We start from the raw sequence: 14,735 nt of genomic DNA on the forward strand, positions 1-14,735 counted from the left end.
TTCTCTGATTAAAATATTTGGATGAATGTCATTGACCAAAGACCACTACTGCTCTCCTCAACTCGAGCAAAGTGTGGTCGATAGGTACTTTGATAAATTAATGTACAGAGACCCGGCCAGTCCGCCAGCGGTCAGCGGACTTCTCTGCTCTTGGAGCAGAGGAACGCGGAAGAGCGATTTTCGGCCTCTAGAAAAATATTACCATTCAATTAAAAACTAATTCGGCTCTCCGTGTTCCACTCTCCGCGTCCCGCGACTAGACAACCGAACGCGGAGAAGCGAGTTCCGCTCGGCCCGTGGTGGTCCGCTCCGCTGCTAGGAAAACAGTAACATTAAATTGCCGAAGACCAGCTGAGTCCGCTCTCCGTTGTCCGCTCTCCGCCGGCCGACTCCGCTGCTAGGAAAACCCAGCTTAAGGTACAAACACATTTCGTGCTCACGGTCACAAATCTGTCTAACTGGCATACCCATTGCAGCCGGTGGTCAAAATATTTGTAGATTGAATTATTGTCGATTTCAATCCACGGTTTTCGGCAAACGTTTGCATTTGGTGTGATTATAAATACACCCTACTTTACTCCGTGGATTCTGAAACCCTACTTATGCATACAATTTCAGGATGGTTGCACTTTACACTTGCTCGAATTATTACCAACACGACAACTCGGGTGTTGTGTGTATACATTCTTGAACTAACAACTATATGGAACATTTTTATTGCGTTTGATCCGCTCTCGTTACTGTCTATTAGAGGTTTTTTAAATTTACTTCTTTAGATTTTTGTGCAAGTGCAAAATTCCTCATATGATTTACTAATCACTAATAACTAATTTACTGATCAACATTGACTTTATGTGTGTAGATACCACCAACCATCAGAGTTTTACCAGTTTCAAACATATTTAGGTCTATAATACCACGAACTGGAGGAGTTATAGGCTACCATAGCCCCCTGTAGAAGACTATGGTTATACCTTTCCCCCACGTAATATTTTAATTTTTGTTAGCGTTGAATTTTTCTCTAACAATACCTCATTACATATATAATTTCAAATTATAATCTTCGATCCTTAGATTCAATGTTCTGTTTAACAAACACACTTTAACGATGAAAAATCGATGCTGTATGAACAATGTATTGCTGATGGAGAGACGATCTCTTAATCATGCATAGGAAAGGCAGTAGATTTTGAGTTAAGGGTTCGCTCATTAAATATAATAACCCGCCTTTTGCTAGTTCTTTGAATTGAATTCAGTTTATAATATTAGTTCATAGTTTTATTTATATCCTAATAAATTCTTATACAAATTTGTGCTCCAAGTTCATCAATAACTTTCCAATAGGACGTTGAAAATAGAGAAAGTTGCTTTTTATCGCGTTTTAGTACAAGGCTAAACCAATGACGTCGACAAAATGTTTTGAATTAAATTAACCAAATTCCCAGTTTGAAATATATGATTGGTTTTCTGTTGTCGGTCGGACTTGACCCAAATTAAAGTTAACAAAAGTATGCTACATATATTCGAGGGGTTCTGCCGAAGCGTTATCGACACCTAGAAGAAGCATCGGTCAATTTACATTTAGCCTTGAACACTTTGTAATGAATAAGATAGCTAGATATAAACCTACTATCTGTAGTACTGAGTTTTCATGAATTTTAAAAATTACTATAATACTTTTAAATTTAATAATAAATCAACGACAAACAATTGTTAAAATACAAAAAGTGCAGTTTCAATCCCTAAGACTTCTTAAAATTTTCGTCAACCATTTCGACGAAACCCCAAAAATACTACGTGTATGAAAACACGGTTTCCCAAATCGGGCGTGTTCATTACTGATTTTCTCAGTACGGTGGCGCTGCGGTGGTCCGAGAGGGTACTACGGTGGGAGGTATTGATCTGCAAACCGGGAGACGGGCGCGGCTGGCTGGTCAGAGTTCACCATGGACCGCCTGGAAAGGGAGTAATGCAGGTAACATACTCTGCATGTATCTCTAGATAAGTCGTCCACGGGACCGAGGAGAAGTCGTGTGTAGTGAGCAGTGAGGTGCGAGAAGTGACGAGTGTTCCGGAGTCTGAGGAGGTGGAAGTGTTGTGGGATACAAGGAGAAGGTAAGGGGAACGAGTCAGATATGTACTAAGTGTACGTAGTACAAAGATATTATGTGCATTGTGGGGTTCATGACGTCAGGGTTTTGTAGCCACCACCCTGTCCACCCTGATGAATTTTCTCTCGCGATTTTAAGCGAAGTCCTTCTCATCTCTTAGTTGTGTGTCTAGGGTAAAAATATAACTTAACAATTATAGTAACAAGAACCAAGCAAATGTTCGAACACACAGTTCCTAAAAAGAATTAGGCAAAATCATCGAGCAACCAGATTGCAAGTCTCATAAAACCCTTGATATCATCTCATACAAACTAATTCATCTTGTTAGGTTGATTTTTTATCTTATAGAACCCATAATTAACCATTAAATAAAATATTTACTGATACAACATTGACTAAAATACAGTTTATAAGCCACAAAAACCGATATTATCCATTGTTAACTACTCTGAAACAGACCTCATTTTTAAGCATTCTAATTGAAAAAAAACCAAAATTTCCATACGGAAATCTTTTAATCGCAACAACAATCTTACATTATGACAAATCCCAAGGCGTGCTTAAACGACGTACGCCCTTAAGGTGGGTGTTTGTGTACGATAAGGCGGTAAATAGGTCACGATGTAGATCAATGAGTGCAGCAAGTCAGGAACCGCGAGAGATGTAGCTGCAATGCCCGCAGCACACCCTGTATCTATATTGCGTCCAGCGCCGTGCTACATAGAGTATACAATAGTTTAAATTATTATATGTTACTAACTGTCATGTAACTATTACAACCGCGAGAGATGTAGCTGCAATGCCCGCAGCACACCCTGTATCTATATTGCGTCCAGCGCCGTGCTACACAGAGTATACAATAGTTTAAATTATTATATGTTACTAACTGTCATGTAACTACTACAACCGCGAGAGATGTAGCTGCAATGCCCGCAGCACACCCTGTATCTATATTGCGTCCAGCGCCGTGCTACACAGAGTATACAATAGTTTAAATGATTATATGTTACTAACTGTCATGTAACTACTGCAACCGCGAGAGATGTAGCTGCAATGCCCGCAGCACACCCTGTATCTATATTGCGTCCAGCGCCGTGCTACACAGAGTATACAATAGTTTAAATTATTATATGTTACTAACTGTCATGTAACTACTACAACCGCGAGAGATGTAGCTGCAATGCCCGCAGCACACCCTGTATCTATATTGCGTCCAGCGCCGTGCTACACAGAGTATACAATAGTTTAAATTATTATATGTTACTAACTGTCATGCAACTACTACAACCGCGAGAGATGTAGCTGCAATGCCCGCAGCACACCCTGTATCTATATTGCGTCCAGCGCCGTGCTACATAGAGAGTATACAATAGTTTAAATCATTATGTTACTAATAATGACACTATTAGTTTTGGCCATGTATTTACTGAATTACTAATTTTGTTTATTTATTTGTTACTTAACTACTAAAATCATTCAAAATCGGTTATAACATACGAATTTTTATTTTATTTCTTACTGGATAGAGACGATCAAAAAATTATATCAATGAGTCGTACTACTTTGTTGCATAGAGAACATAATGGGTCTGTGGGAATCGATCAAGAAGATAGTACAATAAATCTATATTATTTCCATCCACGAAGAAAACATATGCAGACAAAGTATATTGTTGTACTTGTTGTACAACCAGAGTTGTTCTGGTACGCTGGGTGCACGCCGCCGTAAAGTGGAGTGGAGCAACCTAAAAACTTAAAACATCGACTCAATTTTCATGTTTTGGCAGCTGTCGAGCCTTTCCAAGTGTCGAACTACGTCAAACATAAAACCAAAATTTCGATACCTTCATTTTCGTTTTTTGAAAAAATATACTTTTTATCGAATTAACTATTACAATAAACCTATTAACTATTACAATAAATGATGTATCAATGTTAGTTAAATGTAGAAAATGTTTTGCATTCTAAATTTTGGGGAATAAATAAGCCTAAACAATAATCAAACGAGTATTTAAACTTTAACAGCTGATTATCTGTCCCTCTCTACGACTCTACGAATCAGCTGATTATTGTAACCAGTAACGACATGAAATACTATTCCATTGTTGTAGTTAATGTAATAGAGTTTCGTTATTTGACGTGTAATTTTTTACCGAAGTATATTAGTGTTTATCTGCATTCAGTTCACTTTAAAACAGTGGCTTAAAGGTTGGTAAGGCAAAACAAGTATTGTTATTAATATTTTTTCATATTTCATGACTATTTCCTGTTAATCGTTCGACTAACCGTCATCATACCGTAATATATTGTATAATATGTTTAAGAATTAGTTTGTACATTTAGATGAAACGTCTAAGTAGATATTATTAAATTTACAATTCACCCACACAGATTCAACACAAAATTTTTTCGGGTCAAAAGATAAATTGTTTTATACACACAAACCACCAGATCAACCAGGTTAGATGAAGATAGTTATTTAATTATTTTTTTAAATACAGTTCATAGCCCAAATATATGTTTGGCCATAGCTGTGTTAAATAAGAGCTCGCGTCGAAAAACATTCTCTATGTGATGAAATATAATAGCACTGGCGACACCTACTGTCTAATATTTATATATTTCTCTTTATGAACTAATAGTTAAGTAAATTCCCATGGAACATAATAGCGTGACTACATGTAAATGAATACGAAACAGGCAAATACACATGTTAGTCGTGTCCCACTTGTGGAATATGGAATGGGTAATACACCACGTCGCATGTGTGTGTATGTGTGTGTGACCGGAAATGCTGAACAATCTACAATAGTTTTTTATTTATTTTCATGGGATCAGCTAAGAGGTTTTTTCACACAAAGGAGACAAGAGGAGCAATATTCTGTGGTTACAAATCTCACCTAATACACGGTCGCCAAGCCCTCTAAGGGTCCCAAAAATATTCCTTAGTTGCGCCAAGCCCAAGCCAGGTATGGATGACTTGCCTGCAGATGGAATAACCTTGTTTAGGTGTCATCCTAACCTTACCTAACCAAACTTAACCTAACCTAAACCTAACTTGACCTTACCTAACCAATTATACAGTCTACGAGGACTTGCGACCCCGTTAATGAACTTATCGCTCTTTGGAGAAGTTGGCGCAATTCAGGAATATCCGGACTACCTGACTCAGGTCAGTTGGCGCAATTAGTGCCTGTCCCTGATACACAGGTGGTCACGGGCTTAATCCTGAGAAAATCAGAAATTAAAAACTGATTTAAATATAAAATATCTACTTATAAACAAAAGCGGATGGGTAATAGTAATGGGTACCTAAATATAATAGTTCTATGGTTTGAATTTAAACATGACCAACATTGTTGTTGTTAATTTTCACTAAATATTAGAAGGTGCAAGGGGAAGAATTAAAATGTACAATTACTCGTACATTGTTTCAGTAGAAGTAAATAACTGATATAAATTGTCTATGTTGGTTAAGCTCGTGTGCTTTGTCTCACCCACAGACACACAAATTGTTTTTGAAAAAAAAATATAAAAGATCTCTGTTTGAAGTTCATTGTTGGTGATGGTGAGTTAATGTTTTTCAAAGGTTTATTGCGGACATTTTCCATCACGAATGTAAAAAACAATACACAACGTTTCGGGATCTGGAATCTGATCCCGTCCTCAGGTGAAAAAAACTTAACTAACACATTACAACTAACAATACACAAACGCCCAACCTAAGTTGGAATACACTACAGAAAGTAGCAGTCAAAAAATATGCACTGTTAAGCAGTCAAGTCATGATATAACATGCAAATAATAACCAAACACAAAACACTATAATCTATAAAGGTGTAACTTAAAAAGCTCACACAATGGAACACTAATAGCACCGTTCGCAACGACTCCACCAATTAGACTGAAGCAACATGGCCGACCAATCGGAAACACGGAGACAACAGTAATGGCTTCCGGTCCTTGGAAAATTAAAACCAACAAAATGGCGGAGCGATGTACGATGCCGCAAGAAGGGAGTTAATTCTGTTTATTCCTATCACGAGTTTTACTACGAGTTAACATAACGTGCGAATTTTGAGGAGAACTCGTTATTTCCCTATTTATTGAACAATTAAGTTCCCTATCCTTTAGTTCCTTGTTCAAAATGGGTAGCCAAAGTGGCCTGATTTCAACCGATGACTGACTGATTGGTTGGTCTGCTAATTTAATGTATGAGGCTTCAATGAGTTTACGTTTGAAAAAATGAGATTCCCTATGGACAATTTTTGCCTCTTCAAAATTCATACGATGATTTTCGGACCAGCAATGATGAGCGATCTTAGATTTTTCCACTAAACCTTTTTTGGTGTTTTCCCTGTGTTCTTTGATTCGAACGTTCAACGGTCTTTTTGTCTCGCCATAGTAAGGCCTGGAACAATCATTGCAATTTATTCTGTAAACACAGTTTTTAGTATCCTGAGTGTCATTTTTGGGTTTTGTTTTGACGAGACTCTGCCTAAGTGTGTTCTGTGTCCTAAACGCTGTTTGCACATTAAATTTCCTAGCAACCCTTCTGATTTTTTCCGACAGCCCTGACACATACGGGATTGACATGTGGACGAGCTTTTCCTTGTGATTTTGTAAAGGTTCACGCGTAGCCCTATCTTTCTTGCATTTGTTTATAATGGATCGAGGGTATCCGTTACTAGCCAAATCCTGTTCTACTTTCTTTATTTCATCCTTTAACTCATCCTGATTGGAGCAAATGCTCTTAGCCCTGTCAAACAGAGAGTAAGCAACCCCCTCCTTGACAGAAATTTGGTGGTTTGATTGAAAGTTTAAATACTGTCCTGTGTGTGTCTTCTTTCTATAAACAGATGTCCTAAGACTGTTCAAATGCTTTTCTACGCACACATCCAAAAAGGGGAGTTTGTTTTGTGATTCCACCTCCATGGTTAGTTTTATGGAAGATGAAACGCTATTAAGGTGCTCTAAAAACTCATTCAATTTATCATCTCCATGAGGGAAAACCACGAAAGTGTCATCGACATATCTCCACCATATCTTCGGTTTGAGTCGAGCTGAAGCCAAAGCTTTTTGCTCAAACTCCTCCATAAAGATGTTGGCAAAGATAGGTGACAATGGTGACCCCATGGCCATACCCTCATCTTGACGGTATAATTTACCCTCTAATTGAAAATAGTTACACTGAGTACACAACTCCAAAAGTTCCATTATGACGTTAACAGGGAGTTTAGTTCTGTTTGCTAAAGTATCGTCGTTTGTGAGACGAGTCTCAATTATTTTTAGGGTTTCCGAAACAGGGACATTCGTAAACAGACTTTCAACATCGAAGCTGACCAGCTTGTCAGTATCAGCCAGTACGATAGATTTAGACTTTTCTACAAAATCTTTAGAGTTTTTGATAAACGAATCAGTGTTACCTACTAAAGGCTTTAAAATGTCCAGAAGGACTTTAGACAATTCCCTACAAGCAGAATCACGGGAGCTAACTATTGGTCTCAGTGGAACGTTAGGTTTATGGATCTTAGGTAACCCGTACATGTGTGGAATTTTGGAATGGTGTGGTGTTAACCGAGTCCTTTGTTTGTCGCTAAAAAACTTTTTGTGTTTTCTTAGAGTACTAGCGATTTTACGCTCGAAAGTTTCTGTGGGGTCTTTTTTCAATTGGGTGTATTTGCCAGATTGCAAAGTTTCTAACATTTTTTCTTCGTATGTCACAGTATCCAGAACTACCGTGGCATTCCCTTTATCCGCGGGCAAAATCTTTACAGTACCGTCTTTCCCAAGGACTGATACTGCTTTGGTTTCCTCTTTACTAAGATTAGGTTTAGGAGTGGGAATTTTCTTTAGTAAAATACTAGCTTCACAACGGAACTGATCCCCCTGAGACTCAGGTAACTGAGAAACAGCAGACTCAATCCCTGTCACAAAATCCAGCGTTTTAATTGATTTAGGCACAACGGAAAAATTTAGCCCTCTGCTTAAAACAGAAATCTCAACGGGGTTTAGAGCTTTAGAAGACAGATTCACAACTTGGTTTTTTGCATCATCAAACTGTGGAATTTGAGTATTTCTATCAATGTTATCGGGGGGTCTGAGATGTTGTAGTTTAGCCTTTTGCCTAGCCTTCACATTTTCCGATTCTTTGTTGAACCTATTTTGGATGCTTTGAAAAATGTTTTGAAAATCAGAACCTATTATTAGTGCCAATTCAGCTTTTTTGTTCTCAATAGAACCTTTAAGAAGTCTTTTTTCTACACGGTGGTGTTCAATTCTTTCATTGATCAATGATTTAGAAGCTATAGACATTATTTTGCTGGCTTTGAAACTTTTGTAAGGAGGCTTTAGGTAAAAACCCTTAGGTATCAAATTATCACGTTTGCATTTCACAAGAAAGGTCAAATGGTTTGTGTGATTACCTTGTTGTGTATTGTTTTTTACATTCGTGATGGAAAATGTCCGCAATAAACCTTTGAAAAACATAAAAGATCTACTAATATAAAAACGTATGCTATAGTTATTGATAAAATACCTAAGTCTTAAGTCTATAAGATCCATGGACATTAAGTTTCTTAAGACTATCCACATTGGACGTTAAGACAAAACTCATTTCCGATTAGGAATTAATTTGTTCCCATATTTTTTGTAACATTCCTAAAAGGTTGCAAGGTAAAATTACAATTTAAGCAGAAGTAAGTACCAAATAAAAATCATCTAATCGTTGTTTAAGCCCTTGGCTGTCGTGACCTGGATGTAAGGCTCAGGTAATTGGGAATTTGCAATTCCATGCGTGCTGCATTGCGCCCCCCCTCTTACGACAACTCCCCCCCCCCCACTTCAGGTACACAAAACACATTTATGATACCAAAGTTCAACTCCAGATCGTCATTCTAGTTCGCGTGTTATGGATTTGGGTTGTTAAGATTAATTGCCAGATTTTATGTTGTATGTTAGGTGTATTATGTCGACGTTAGTAAAAATTCATTCATATTTTGAGATTTCATGTGTTTAAGTTATACTTCTGGTTTTATAACAATATTTGCATAGTAGGCTACCTTTTTAACAATTTTCTCCGGATAGATGTTTTTGTGGTCGAAAATTGTTGCATGTTAAGACAAATCGCGAGATTTTATGTTTTGTATGCGATGTCGGCGTTAGAAGAAATTCATTTATAATCGGAGAATATAGTGTAGTTTTTCTTGTCTTACTCCTAATTAATAATTGTTTACATAGTCCTATTACAAATTTTTGAAAATAAAATGTGATTGTCAATTGTGTGTTCACCTTATACAATAGAGTTCGTATTTATTAGACAAAATAAGGTATACGCATTATGTATCTCTTGGACATCTGGCACAACACTACAAAATGCGTTGTTTTTGCGAGTATAACTTTACTAATATTTTTTGAGTGTGAGAACAATCCAAAATGTTACCTTTTCGCTAGGCGCTATCTAACACTAGTGGTTAGAAAAAGTAATTGATTAATGAAAACATATTTAAAGTAGGTAAGTCAAAAACAGTTAATTTTCACAATTTAATTTGCCAATTCAAAAGATAAACTAAGTTACTAACCATTATAAAATAACTGCAAGTAAATAATAATTTTTATTGGAAATAAATGTAAGTAAATCATATTCGTATTAATTCCAAAACGAGTTCATACTCCATGCGATATTTTCCCGTTAGAAACCCGACGAACAAAAACCGAAATTGTAGTTTTGTACACTGAGTTCAGTAGTTAGTCCTTGGTTCCCAAAAATAATCAGCTGGTGTCAAGGTCATCAGCTGTTATTGTTTGACGTTTGTATCAACGCTGTAAATCTGCATACGTGTGTGACAATGCTAAAACACCACGATTGTGTAGATAGTATGATACAATGGTTGCTATAGATGTTGCATTGGTGGTGTTTCGATTTCATTAATTGTTTCAACCAAACTTAAAAATAAACAGTCGAGTATCATGCAAATTGAAAAAATAAAAAACACTAAAAAATCCATCCTAGAATACAAGAGGAGCAATTGATCGACATTGATGCATTTACACACTCCCACCTTGCACTGCAAACCAAAGCAAGATTGAGATTTAATTATAGTATCAGAGGTCTACATGTATTATTTAAAGTTATACAATACTTTACTTTGAAATGGCGATCATGCGAATTTAGGTATTTTAAGCCGAGTATGGTTGGATATGAGTGTAGGATGAGTGTTGCGATCTTGTGGTCTTTAGTGACTAAGGCCGACATATACCAGACACAGTTGTTAATTAATAGCCCATACAGCCAATGGCAACTAAGTTACCTACAGTTACTGCAAACAAAATGATCTGGCCCTCAACCATACAAAAACTGTTCGAATTAATTTCAGCCGTAAAACAGAGCAAATAGCTGACCTAACAGATGTGAAAACTGTACAAAATTTCAAATTATTAGGAATTACACTAGATACTGGCCTTACCTGGAACAATCACATCGATGATCTTTGTAAGAAACTCAGCACTGGTGTATACGTGGTGAGAAGAATTAGATGGATTGGTGACTTATTATCAGCAAAAACAGCGTACCATGCTTTAATGGAGTCGCATATACAATATGGCCTTGTTGTCTGGGGCGGGACTACTGAAAACAACCTTAACAGAGTATTGAAGCTGCAGTAAAAAACCATACGTATACTTGCCAACCTTCAACCCTCAGGCAGCTGCAGGGAAGCTTTCAGATCGCTTGGTATTTTAACTGTTGTAAATCTTTACATCAAAGCAGTAGTCCTTCTGGTGAGTGAGTCTGATCTGCCAAAAAGTGCAAATTTTCACGCTTACAACACCAGGCGAGGAAACGACTTCATTCTGCCAGTACATCATACCACGCAGTACGCCAGAAAACCATCATACACTGGCCGCAAAGTCCACAATAGCCTACCACCATCACTGAAGTCACTTGAATCCGATCTGAACCATTAACTTGCAATAAATTTTTCATGATATTGTTAAGAAAAAAAAAAAAAGAAAAACTCTTTTAGCCTAGTTTTAAGTTCTATTATTGTATTTTTATTGACGCCATTGTATTATTCTTAATGAAACTACAAAATAAAGAATGATTTGATTTCATTTGATTTTTAGTAGAATCCGAACCACATTAGCATTGTAATTACGAATTGGTCTAATTATCATGATAGTACTGCGGATAGTCGTAGTACTCACTAGTGCGGGGTCGCATCCACAGTGCATCCCTAGAAATGTCCACAATTCGTGACCTAGTAGCTGATTACAGAACGAAGCCACCGTTTAAGTTCAATTCAATTCAATTCAATTATTTAAGATGGGGACGCCACTATGTGCGTATTTTAACCCAAATATGATTGAAGGATGAGTGTAGGATGAGTGGCGCGATCTTGTAGTCTTGTTAGTGACTAAGGCCGACATGTTTCTTAGACACAGCTGTTAATTAATAGCCCATACAGCTAATGGCAACTAAGGGACCTACAGTTTATAGTGGAATCCGAACCACATTTTTTCCTTGTAATTTACGAATTGGTCTAATTATCAGGATAGTACTGCGGATAGTCGTAGTACTCACTAGTGCGGACGTTAATCCACACCAGGGAGCATCGCATCCACAGTGCATCCCTATAAATATCCACAATTCGTGACCTCCTAGTAGTTGGATTGCAGGACGACGTTCACCTTATTGGGTTATTATACTAATGGATCATGATTATTTCAAAGTATTTTTATATTGGCAACGCTTTGGGTGTGTTTCTTACACGTATTTACACCGACTATGCTTATGACTGCTAAATAGAACAACATTTTAAACCTACAGTTTTGTATTTCAACACTATAACAAAAGAGAAAGGACTAAAAATCCTCAACAAAGAGTTTGGGATGTAGTTACTTTAGCTGTATAATTAAGTACACTTGTTATGGGTACAATGCAGTAATAAGTTACCGTACATGGAACACAAATATTCAGATTTTACAATAAGGTTTGAAGCTCCCTCACAGTATCAAAATCAATTGATTGATTGACTGGCTGAGCTGAGTGGTTATAGTGCTCGCCTCAATCAGATGATGCCGGATCGATCCAGGAAAAATCAGTAGCTTTTTGACGGTTTGAAACTAAACCCAGCTGTCCCTGATCATTGGTTTTTAAAATGGCTAATAAAACAGCTGATCTTAATCAGTTACAAAGCTAAACCTAGCTAAACAGATTACCTCTCTTCATTCTACACTCATCGTTTACTCATATTTTGGTTAAAATACGCAAATATAGTAACAGTATCACAGCCTAATCCCTTTTCTTGTTACAATCCTACGAGTAATAGGGTTGCTTATACTGCTAATCCACTTCCAATTGTTTACGTATTCGAATTTTAAGTGACAAAAGCAGCCAACGTAAGCCGCAGGTCGTCGCTAGAAATGGAGGGCTGCTGAGTAAACGAAGTATGACTGTAAGAAAAAACGAACAAATTGTTTTTAATTTCCAACAGATAGAATCTACAGGAATTAGCATGTTAATAGACCGGGAGATGAGGGTGCAAACAAGCTTCGGGCGCCTCGTGCTGGAATCTATATGACGGAAATTAACATTTGCGAACGTTTTATTTTGTCACAGTTAACTTCCAAACCAAGGCGGATTGTTTACAATTATCCTACCATTTAAAAATGGAATTACTTAGTTTTCATTTTCTTTATTTGTTAGTTATATTCTACAGGGTGTTACGTAAACTCTTTGCCAACCTTTTATGGTATTATTTTAGGGTTGATCAATATAAATATCTCATTTAAATCGTCAACTGTTTACTCACAGAGCCGTACTTTTGTATTTTTTTAACAGGACATTTTTATTCATAACTATGGCACTTAAAACTTTAAAAATTTGCATGAATAAAACGTTAATCTTAAAAACAAAGTATAATTTTATTGGAAATAATAATACAAACGTAATGACACCTCAAATTTGAAAATCTAATAAAACATAATAGAAATATGAAATTTTTTGTGGTGAGCCTCTATTAAGTGTAGGTCAATTAATATACTTGTACGCTGGCTATATAATTTGCAAAAAATTGACAATAAACGAACCAATATGATCGTTTCATGATAAAATGCGAATTGGTTTTCTCATTGAAACATGGAAGGTTTTTGAAGGAGACTATGATGACATATGGTTGCATAGTATTGATTTTTTGCTTTAAGTATGAATAGAAGGGTGAATGTTAGTTGTAAGAAATTTGTTTATGGCCACAGTTTTTTTTTCACATTAAAAAAATTAATCACCAATAATAATGCAATAACAATGTACCATATATAATACCAATACAATCAATCACTTTTTACTCAACAATATTTAATGATAATATTATTTTTTCACACGATACTCACATTCAGAGTTGAAGCATTATTTCCAGCCAGACATGGAGTGCAGTTACAAATCTAGCTGAGAGCTGTTTGCACATGCCTCTTAACATGCTCGGCGTACAAAAGCCCCTTTCCGATTGTTTTCGAGCCCCCCCCCCCTCCTTCCACATCAACCCCCCCAATCGGTGATTTTCCTTGCGTTTCACTCAAGAGAAACTGATTGACATCTGGTGGAGTTTTCTTACATGGCAGAGTAATCGTATTTTACATATGTGTACAAGTATTTTTAAAAGACCAATTAGATAAATTTATGATTTTTCTCACAAGTTCTCGATTTTAAATTTAGCAGTGGTCGTATGTCTAGTGGAATATCGCATAATGTCTTTAAAATTATCTTTGAAGAAGTTTGTAAATTATGTAACAAAGCAACAACGCAAATGAGGATAAAAAATTTTACGTTTAAACCTAACCTAACCGTTTATGAGATTTTATTTGTTTACAATCAGATGTGTTTAAGTTTAAACGCTTGTCTAACAATGTTTAATTGGTTGATAAACGATTCCTATACATAATTTAGTTAGATAATCTTAAGAATTTCAACACAGAGATTAAATTAGTAACTCGAAAGGGACTAATAACATACAGGTTAACCAAGATTAATGAATGCTTCTAGCTTATCTGTAAGAAACAAAAAGAGTTACATCCTTAGTAAATACAAACCGGGTTAAAAATACTTGTTTTTAGAGAAAATGTGCTTTCTATGTTAAACATTAACATTTTTCACTCCCTCAACTAGTTGAAGGGAGTCAATATAGCTTTATATTTGAAGTGGATTCTTGAGTGTTCACTGGTTCGATGTCTGTTTCAGATGTGAAATGTGGAGTTATCATTGGACGGCTCGTCCCCGACTCGAACACACTTAATGTGGAGACGCACAGGTCAGTACTACTCATTAATACTGACAGCATAATACTCATTAATACGAGTACTAATATTCGTACATTTACCGGGTGTCTCAAAATGAATAGCAGGGTTTTAACGCGTTATAACTTTTATATTATTAAACTTACCGATATAAAATACTCATAAAATTAAAAAACAACTCAAAAAGTGTATACCTTCCAAAGACACGATATTTAACAAATCGATCCAGTAGAACTGTAGATTTAATTTTACAAAGTTAAAAAGTAATCTCCAACTTTTTTCATCACTAGAAATTCGGGGGTTGCTTTTCGTTTTTGCAAATAACTTTTAAATGGTG

General features: G+C 36.3%; 1 protein-coding gene across 1 annotated transcript in view; it reads left to right on the forward strand.

Annotated features, from left to right (window-relative positions):
* Positions 1–1,928: 1,928 nt before the first annotated feature.
* Positions 1,929–14,735, forward strand: part of LOC128995130 (glucose transporter type 1-like) — an 87,884-nt gene continuing 75,077 nt past the window's right edge. The window contains exons 1-2 of the mRNA XM_054420039.1: positions 1,929–2,115; positions 14,343–14,412. The gene's annotated coding sequence lies outside the window, so the exon portion shown is untranslated. The remainder of the gene's footprint in view (positions 2,116–14,342; positions 14,413–14,735) is intronic.

The sequence above is a fragment of the Macrosteles quadrilineatus genome, unplaced genomic scaffold (assembly GCF_028750875.1).
Source record: "Macrosteles quadrilineatus isolate MER2022 unplaced genomic scaffold, UCM_ALF_1.0 Scaffold_5__1_contigs__length_97177068, whole genome shotgun sequence".
Lineage (NCBI taxonomy): Eukaryota > Metazoa > Arthropoda > Insecta > Hemiptera > Cicadellidae > Macrosteles > Macrosteles quadrilineatus.